The following is an 8,875-nucleotide window of genomic DNA, read 5'->3' as shown; positions in this document are numbered from 1 at the left end:
ATATATACAAAGGTATAGTAACAAAAGTGAATTGTAACAATAGACAGACCTTTGCAAACATTGCACATCCCACATTCTCCAACCCAGGGAAGGCGAAAAGCTTTATTTTCTTGGTAACTCCTAGTGAACACTTTTATTGATTACATTACATTATATAATGCTGATCAGATAGGTTAAAGGTCATGCAAATAGTTGGAAAGATGAAAGATTTCCAAGAAAATATTACATTTATTTGCATAGTATTTAATACTATAATACTATTAGTAGTAATACTTTCTATTACTATAGTAATAATACTATCAGGGACGGTTGTAAACTCAATAGACAATTGTCATTATAGATAGCAGTGTATGTATGTATGTATGGTAAATTAGGCTACTCAAAGTTATCTACTACAAATGACTGATTATTAATCTAAAAGTGCAATCAGGTTACATCACCGATTACTTTATTGCAATCACGTTATGTGTATTATATTTATAAAAATGTCTGTTTTCTTCTCAAAGTAAAAAAAGAAAAGAAGTTACTACCACCCCTGGAGTCACAAGTTCGAACCCAGGGCGTGCTGAGTGACTCCAGCCAGGTCTCCTAAGCAACCAAATTGGCCCGGTTGCTAGGGAGGGTAGAGTCACATGGGGTAACCTCTTCGTGGTAGTTATAATATGGTTCTTGGTGGGGCACATGGTGAGTTTAGCGTGAAGCCTCCACACACGCTATGTCTCTGCGGTAACGCGCTCAACAAGCCACGTGATAAGATGCTGCAGGTTGATGATCTCAGACGCGGAGGCAACTGAGATTCGTCCTCCGCCAACCGGATTGAGGCGAGTCACTATACCACCTCAAGGACCTAGAGCACATTGGGAATTGGGCATTCCAAATTAGGGAGAAAAGGGAGAACGAAAAATAGTAGTTGATGTTGATAAAAAAAAAGTAATCACATTACCAATTACTTTACTTTCAAGATACTTCTAAAACATTTTTCACAGAAATGTTTTAATTTTTCCAGTCATGAATATGGAATAATTTCGATATTTCCTCCTTGTTCATTGTAGCAGACCCTTAAGCTGTCACAGAAATTCAAAGAGAGTTAGTTATATATGAACATAAACATTATAAATGTATTTTACATAATTCATATTATTTTAGAAATATGTGCAACCCAATTCATGAACTTAGAAGTTTTACCTTTATTAAAAGTCTGTCAAGTGATTACAAGAATTTAAAATGTAAAGCGTAATTAACTAAAACATGAAAAGATTACATTTACTAAATACTTAGTAATCAGATTACACCCAATGCCATAACTATGGTATTTTGACACAAACTATGGTTGCCATGGTAAAGCATAATACATTTTTGATTACAATGGCCTTCTACGACAGAGTACAATATCATTGGAATAAATGTTAGTACTTATCAACAATTTAAAGCAATATTTGTTCCAGCCTCTTTGCCTCAACTGGTTGAACAGAACCATAGAATTGACAAAGCTTTCACCCTGTAATGTGGGTTTTTAAATGTAAGTAATTTCTTAGAAAATGCATCGAAAGTTCACTGAAAAAATGTAAACACTACCTAAGGTTTCAAGTTCACGGAATTTAGTCTGACCAGGATTGTGTTACATGGAAATATTAACAGACTATGGTTAATAAGGTCTAGAAAACTATAATTTGATATACAAATAACATATTTAATGCATCACTGCACAGAGTGACCTCTGCATACTTCAGGTCAGCTGTATGTGTAACTCTTTTTAAAGCATTTTAGTTTGTATGGTTTTGCATGTCCTACTTCACCTGCCATTTAAATCATTGCCCATGACATTCCCATAAAAACTGCAACACGGATGTTACAGGCCTTAAGAAAGACATCTTGTGCAACTTTGATCGGAATAGTGCAAATTGGCTGTAGCGTTGAATACAATGCAAAGGAAAAGTGAAATGCAGTAAAGGGAACATCAAAAGGAGGCCTATGTCAGTTGCATCTATATATCGAGCAGTTGCTCTGGAAGTCAATCACAACAACACTTAAGACTAAAGACACTAAAAACTAAAGTCCTACATTTTCATCGAGATTTACTAACAGTGTAACCCATTTCTCAAATCAGTTACAGTATGTGCTTTATCCGACTGCTAACTTAGGGTAAGTTAAATGAGAACATGATTTCTCATATCTTAAACGAATAAAAGTGAGTCTGAGAATGTCTATTTGGCCTTGATGGATAACCCAACATAGTCTCAAAACAACTCATAATAATTCATACAAGATGGCGATAATTGTAAAACATTGAATGAGTTGATTTGAATGAAAAAGTATGACTTTTATTCCTTTATCATCTCCTTAATATGCTTTGTTACAGATTCCAGGGTGCAGGATTGTGATGGGAATTTGACTCTCAATGCTACAACCTTCACACTCTTTAGGGGGTCTCAGATATTCCTTTTTCCCCAAATCATTAGCCCTTTTACTGTCCCCTCAACCGTGGAGCATGCTTTGCATTCAAATACACACAGCCATCTTTGTTTCAAACAGTATGAGCCAGTCAAACATTCATAATGTAAATGCAACAACATCTTTGTGAATCACTTTCCAATCAAGCTTCTAATTTTTTTTCTGTATAAAGCATTGTTCTTCTTCAACTCTACATCCAAGTAAACATCTATCAGTCAAACAAATCTATATAAAAATAAATAAAAACCTTCATTCAAATCACATATTGTTTAACTAGTTTCCATATCCTCACAAAAAAGCTATGACATTACCTGCTATACTATACTATATTCTACTCTGCTCTACTCTACTATTCTATACTACTGTATACTATACTCTACTATAATATACAGTACTACTGTATACTGTAATATACTACTGCATACTACATTAAACTATACAATAGTACTGTATACTGTATTATACTAATGTATACTTTACTATATTATACAATACTACTGTATACTGTACTATACTAATGTATACTATACTACTGTCTACTATACAATACTACTTATACTGTATTATACTAATGTATACTTTACTATACTATACAATACTACTGTATACTGTAATATACTACTGTATACTACATTAAACTATACAATAGTACTGTATACTGTATTATAATAATGTATACTTTACTATACTATACAATACTACTGTATACTGTACTATACTAATGTATACTATACTACTGTATACTATACTATACAATACTACTGTATACTGTATTATACTAATGTATACTTTACTATACTATACAATACTACTGTATACTGTATTATACTAATGTATGCTTTACTATACTATACAATACTACTGTATACTGTACTATACTAATGTATACTATACTACTGTATACTATACTATACAATACTACTGTATACCGTACTATACTAATGTATACTACATTAAACTATACAATAGTACTGTATACTGTATTATACTAATGTATACTTTACTATACTATACAATACTACTGTATGCTGTACTATACTAATGTATACTATACTACTGTATACTATACAATACTACTGTATACTGTACTATACTAATGTATACTACATTAAACTATACAATACTACTGTATACTGTATTATACTAATGTATACTTTACTATACTATACAATACTACTGTATACTGTACTATACTAATGTATACTATACTACTGTATACTATACTATACAATACTACTGTATACTGTACTATACTAATGTATGCTACATTAAACTATACAATAGTACTGTATACTGTATTATACTAATGTATACTTTACTATACTATACAATACTACTGTATACTGTATTATACTAATGTATACTATACTACTGTATACTATACTATACAATACTACTGTATACTGTATTATACTAATGTATACTTTACTATACAATACAATACTACTGTATACTGTACTATACTAATGTATACTATACTACTGTATACTATACTATACAATACTACTGTATACTGTATTATACTGATGTATACTTTACTATACTATACAATACTACTGTATACTGTACTATACTAATGTATACTATACTACTGTTTACTATACTATACAATACTACTGTATACTGTACTAGACTAATGTATACTTTACTATACTATACAATACTACTGTATACTGTATTATACTAATGTATACTTTACTATACTATACAATACTACTGTATACTGTACTATACTAATGTATACTATACTACTGTATACTATACTATACAATACTACTGTATACTTTACTATACTAATGTATACTACATTAAACTATACAATAGTACTGTATACTGTATTATACTAATGTATACTTTACTATACTATACAATACTACTGTATACTGTATTATACTAATGTATACTTTACTATACTCTACAATACTACTGTATACTGTACTATACTAATGTATACTATACTACTGTATACTATACTATACAATACTACTGTATACTGTACCATACTAATGTATACTACATTAAACTATACAATAGTACTGTATACTGTATTATACTAATGTATACTTTACTATACTATACAATACTACTGTATACTGTATTATACTAATGTATTCTTTACTATACAATACTACTGTATACTGTACTATACTAATGTATACTATACTACTGTATACTATACTATACAATACTACTGTATACTGTACTATACTAATGTATACTACATTAAACTATACAATAGTACTGAATACTGTATTATACTAATGTATACTTTACTATACTATACAATACTACTGTATACTGTACTATACTAATGTATACTATACTACTGTATACTATACTATACAATACTACTGTATACTGTACTATACTAATGTATACTACATTAAACTATACAGTACTACTCTATACTGTATTATACTAATGTATACTTTTCTATACTATACAATACTACTGTATACTGTACTATACTAATGTATACTATACTACTGTATACTATACTATACTATACTACTGTATACTGTAATATACTAATGTATACTATACTACTGTATACTATAATATTCAATACTACTGTATACTGTACTATACTATACTAATGTATACTTTACTATACTATACAATACTACTGTATACTGTACTATACTAATGTATACTATACTACTGTATACTGTACTATACTAAACTATACTACTGTACAGTATACTTTACTATACTATACTTACTATACTGTACTATATGTGTCATGGGTTCCATTACTAGTACACATACTGTACAATGTATAATTTGAATGAATTGTAAATCATTTTGGATAAAAGAGTCTACCAAAAGATGGAATGTACATGTAATGTAAAAATATATTAAGAAGTTAGCAAAGATTTACTGTATGTTTACATACCTGGTCAGAACAGTAGGTAATGTTCTGCAAATGGAAACTCTATAAAAATAAATGTTCTTTGTAAAATTTACGCTTCCAACCACAAAAAAAAAACACTTTTGTGACAGTAAAAACAGGTTCTGCCACTTCTGTGTTCTCTAAGCTCATGTGTGATGGTGCTGTTTTGTAAACCTGTGTGACAGCAAAAAGCATTTTCTCTTTGCTCTGACTCAACATTAACATTCCTACAACTCAAGGTTAAATCATGCCGGAGAACCTGTCGGCAAAGTGAGAGTCTGGCTGTGTTGTTCTGTTTTTTTTATCAACAAGCCAGAACCATTTTCCCCTTCTTTTAACCTGTCAACCCAAGCCGTTCTAGAAAGATTTATCAGTTGGAGTTTATGGGAAACCATGGGGTGTGATAAGGCACCGCGTGTGAAAGGGATAATTAATTACACTTTCTATATGTTTACTGGTCTAGTAATGTTTTATAGCGGAGATATGAAATGAATGTCTTCAAGAATAGGTAGGTGAATCTCAAGAAATGTCCATGTCAGATTTCACCCCCAAGTCAAATAAATAAATATATGCATATATATGGGTTTTAATGAACTATGGGCACTTTTATCACTGTGGACTTCTATATACCAAAATATTGTTAAAAATGTTTTTGACACCTTCACCAACATTTTTTATTTGTCAACTGACTGTCCAAAAGCCAGGGCTGTTTCTAGTTTTAAGCGGCAAGGTTGTTATTTATGTATTTTATATTTAAATATACAAAAAGCTGTAAGTAAGATTCAAGCAGCTGTTATGGCTCATTTAGAGTTGTGCCCCGAAAGGTGAAGGGTGAATATAACTGCAAGGAGAGAGTTGTAGCTAGATGTGACAGGCGCACCTACAAGTCGGGAGCAAAAAGGAAAAGGAAGAGGAAGAGGAGGAGAAATGCAGCCAGACCACTGGTAAGAAGTGAATGTAAGCCAGCTACCTGGCTAGATGGGGTTTGTTCGTTGTCATTAATTAAATTGCAACAAACAAGCAGTTATATCCCATTGTACGTAGTTATTTATAGTAATTTAGTGTGCATTTGTATAGTTATTTATTTTACATGTATTGTTAATTGAATGTGTTTTGTGTTGTTAATAAATACAAATTTGTTAAAGAGTGTATTGTTGTGTCAAATTTTGGGTGGGCCTGCTGGAGGGGTGGTATAGGTCAGGGGGTGGGGTCGGTTAGTTGTGCTGTGGGGCCTCCAAGTAGGAATTTGCTTAGGGCACCCATATGTTCAGAAACAGGTGTTTGTGTACATGCATCACAGGTGATTTATGGACATTTTGACATTGTTTTTTGGAAAGTCACATAAATTCCCACCATAGTGTCATTTCCAGTAATTTCTGTATTGTGTTTAATAGAATTTTGTGGTGGAAATGATGCTGATGGAAATATTTATTTCCATTTTGAAATAAAATTGCAGAATCCTTTGTTTTGCTGAGGACATTTTTTAAATAAAACTATTTGTGTCTCCTAAATACACATAATTCCTATTTTAACACTTTTTGCACAAATTGGCATAATAATTGATTGGAAATTACACCCAGTAGAAATACTTGGTATGAGGAAGGAACATGTGGTGGCTCAGTGGTTAAGGCTCAGGGTTACTGACCAGAAGGTCGGGGGTTCAAGCCCCAGAACCACCAAGATGCCACTGTTGTGTCCTTGAGCAAGGCACTTAACTCCAGGTTGCTCTGGGGGGGATTGTCCCTGTAATAAATGCACTGTAAGTCACTTTGGATAAAAGCGTCTGCCAAATGCATAAATGTAAAATACTCTGCACACATGTGAGATTTTCCTTGAATTTTCTATTTTCATCACTTGTCTCATATTTGTCACTTTTGTCCACTTGGTTTACAAGTACACTAACTTTTAAAAAAAACATTATAAGGGGCATAATCGTTTGGTGTGGTGGAAATTACGCCACAACTGTGGGACATTACAGAAATAATTCTCACACAGTAATTATTGAAATTGTTTATTTCACTCACTTTGTTTGATTTAATGGTTTTAAACAATTCATATTTTAATAATGGATAGATAGTATGTGTCTTGGACAAGGCTAGAACAACACAATCTATACTTAAAAGGCATTTGAAAAGGACCCAAAATAAATGATGAAGGCTTGGTAAAAAATTTATACAAAAATAATGCAGTCTGGACACAATACATTTTTATTTAAAATTCATTTCAGTAGAAATTAAAGTCAGCACAAGTACTTAAAACCATACTTTACAAATTTAGTTTAGAATTTAATTATTCATTAATTTAGTAATGAGATTGAGATTTCTTTCACATTATAGTAGACTACTGACAATTAAATGTTTTTTGCATTATGACATGAAATAATGTCATAATGCAAAAAAAAAAAAAAAAAAAAATCCCAAGGCTTCATTTTCATTCAATTCTTATTTTCTTCTATTAATTTTGGACTAAAAATATGACCCAGATGTTTCTTTATTCAGCACATTTTAAAGAGTTTTGACAAGGATTGTTCTTGGTATAATGAAGCCAGTTTTGATGGATCTTGGAGTTCCTTCCTCATATCAAGTATCTCCAAAATGGTTGGAATGAAGTGGACTGTGCCCATCAATTGTCCACATAAACAAATTCCAGTCTCAGTGAAACCAGAACATTGAGTTGACCAGTGTCAAAGAACCCTCTCAGCTCTGCTCCCACTCTCCCCCAACACCATATTCCTATCAATATTCATATGTCTCTCAGCTGTAGGGACATTTGTGACTGAACAAACATCCAGTTCTCCTATAATATGCACACTGGAATCTAACGCCCCTCACTAGATTAAACTATACAGTGGCTTCCTTCATGATGGGCAGTTTGTAGACATTGAAGTCTTTGTTTTCAGCCCATAGAGATGTTCGGTTTTGCAGCAATCATATTTTATTCAACAGTCTTCTGGTCCAGCCGGAGTGAAGTCACACAGTCTCGGAATAGTTTTTCCATGAGACAATGGAAGAACAGCAAGGAAAATGTCAGACATGATTTTGGGATCAACAATTGATGAAAATGAATTTGGTTGAGATTTGTCAAGCTACTGTTTCATCAGAAACTATTTATTAGGCAAGTTACCGGCATTCAAGAGGACTTTGTCTTGATATGTTGCTCCCAAGGTCAAAATAAACTTACCATATATGCAAATATATGTGCAGTATAGAGTTCCAGAAAGTACAAATGGCAGCAATGTAAAAGATGCTGAATATCTAAATATTGTTTGCATATTATAGAACAGAATAAAGTGAAAATACACACCAAACAGGACAAAATGCCATTTCTTGAGATAATATAAAACCATAATCAGCAACAAGAGCAGTTCAGAACTTCAGAGGTTGCGTTTTTCCCTCTAACATTACATGTTTACTCCACCTATGGTTAGGTTTGGGTTGGGGGATTCACTTTATAAAACATGCATTCCTCTTCACCGTATTACAGCCTGAACAGCTGAAAACAACTCATTTTGCAACTCGCTTTTGGCACCAC

At 32.2% G+C, this 8,875-nt stretch overlaps 1 long non-coding RNA gene across 1 annotated transcript; it reads right to left on the bottom strand.

Annotated features, from left to right (window-relative positions):
- Positions 1–82: 82 nt before the first annotated feature.
- On the bottom strand, positions 83–5,441 carry LOC127622660 (uncharacterized). Its single transcript, XR_007967990.1, has 3 exons — positions 5,348–5,441; positions 944–1,064; positions 83–847 (listed from the first exon to the last, which is right to left on the bottom strand). It is a non-coding gene; the product is annotated as an uncharacterized LOC127622660 (long non-coding RNA).
- Positions 5,442–8,875: the final 3,434 nt, after the last annotated feature.

The sequence above is a fragment of the Xyrauchen texanus genome, chromosome 29 (genome assembly GCF_025860055.1).
Source record: "Xyrauchen texanus isolate HMW12.3.18 chromosome 29, RBS_HiC_50CHRs, whole genome shotgun sequence".
Lineage (NCBI taxonomy): Eukaryota > Metazoa > Chordata > Actinopteri > Cypriniformes > Catostomidae > Xyrauchen > Xyrauchen texanus.
The sequence above is the reverse complement of the archived record's forward strand: the minus strand, read 5'-3'. Positions and strand labels throughout refer to the sequence as shown.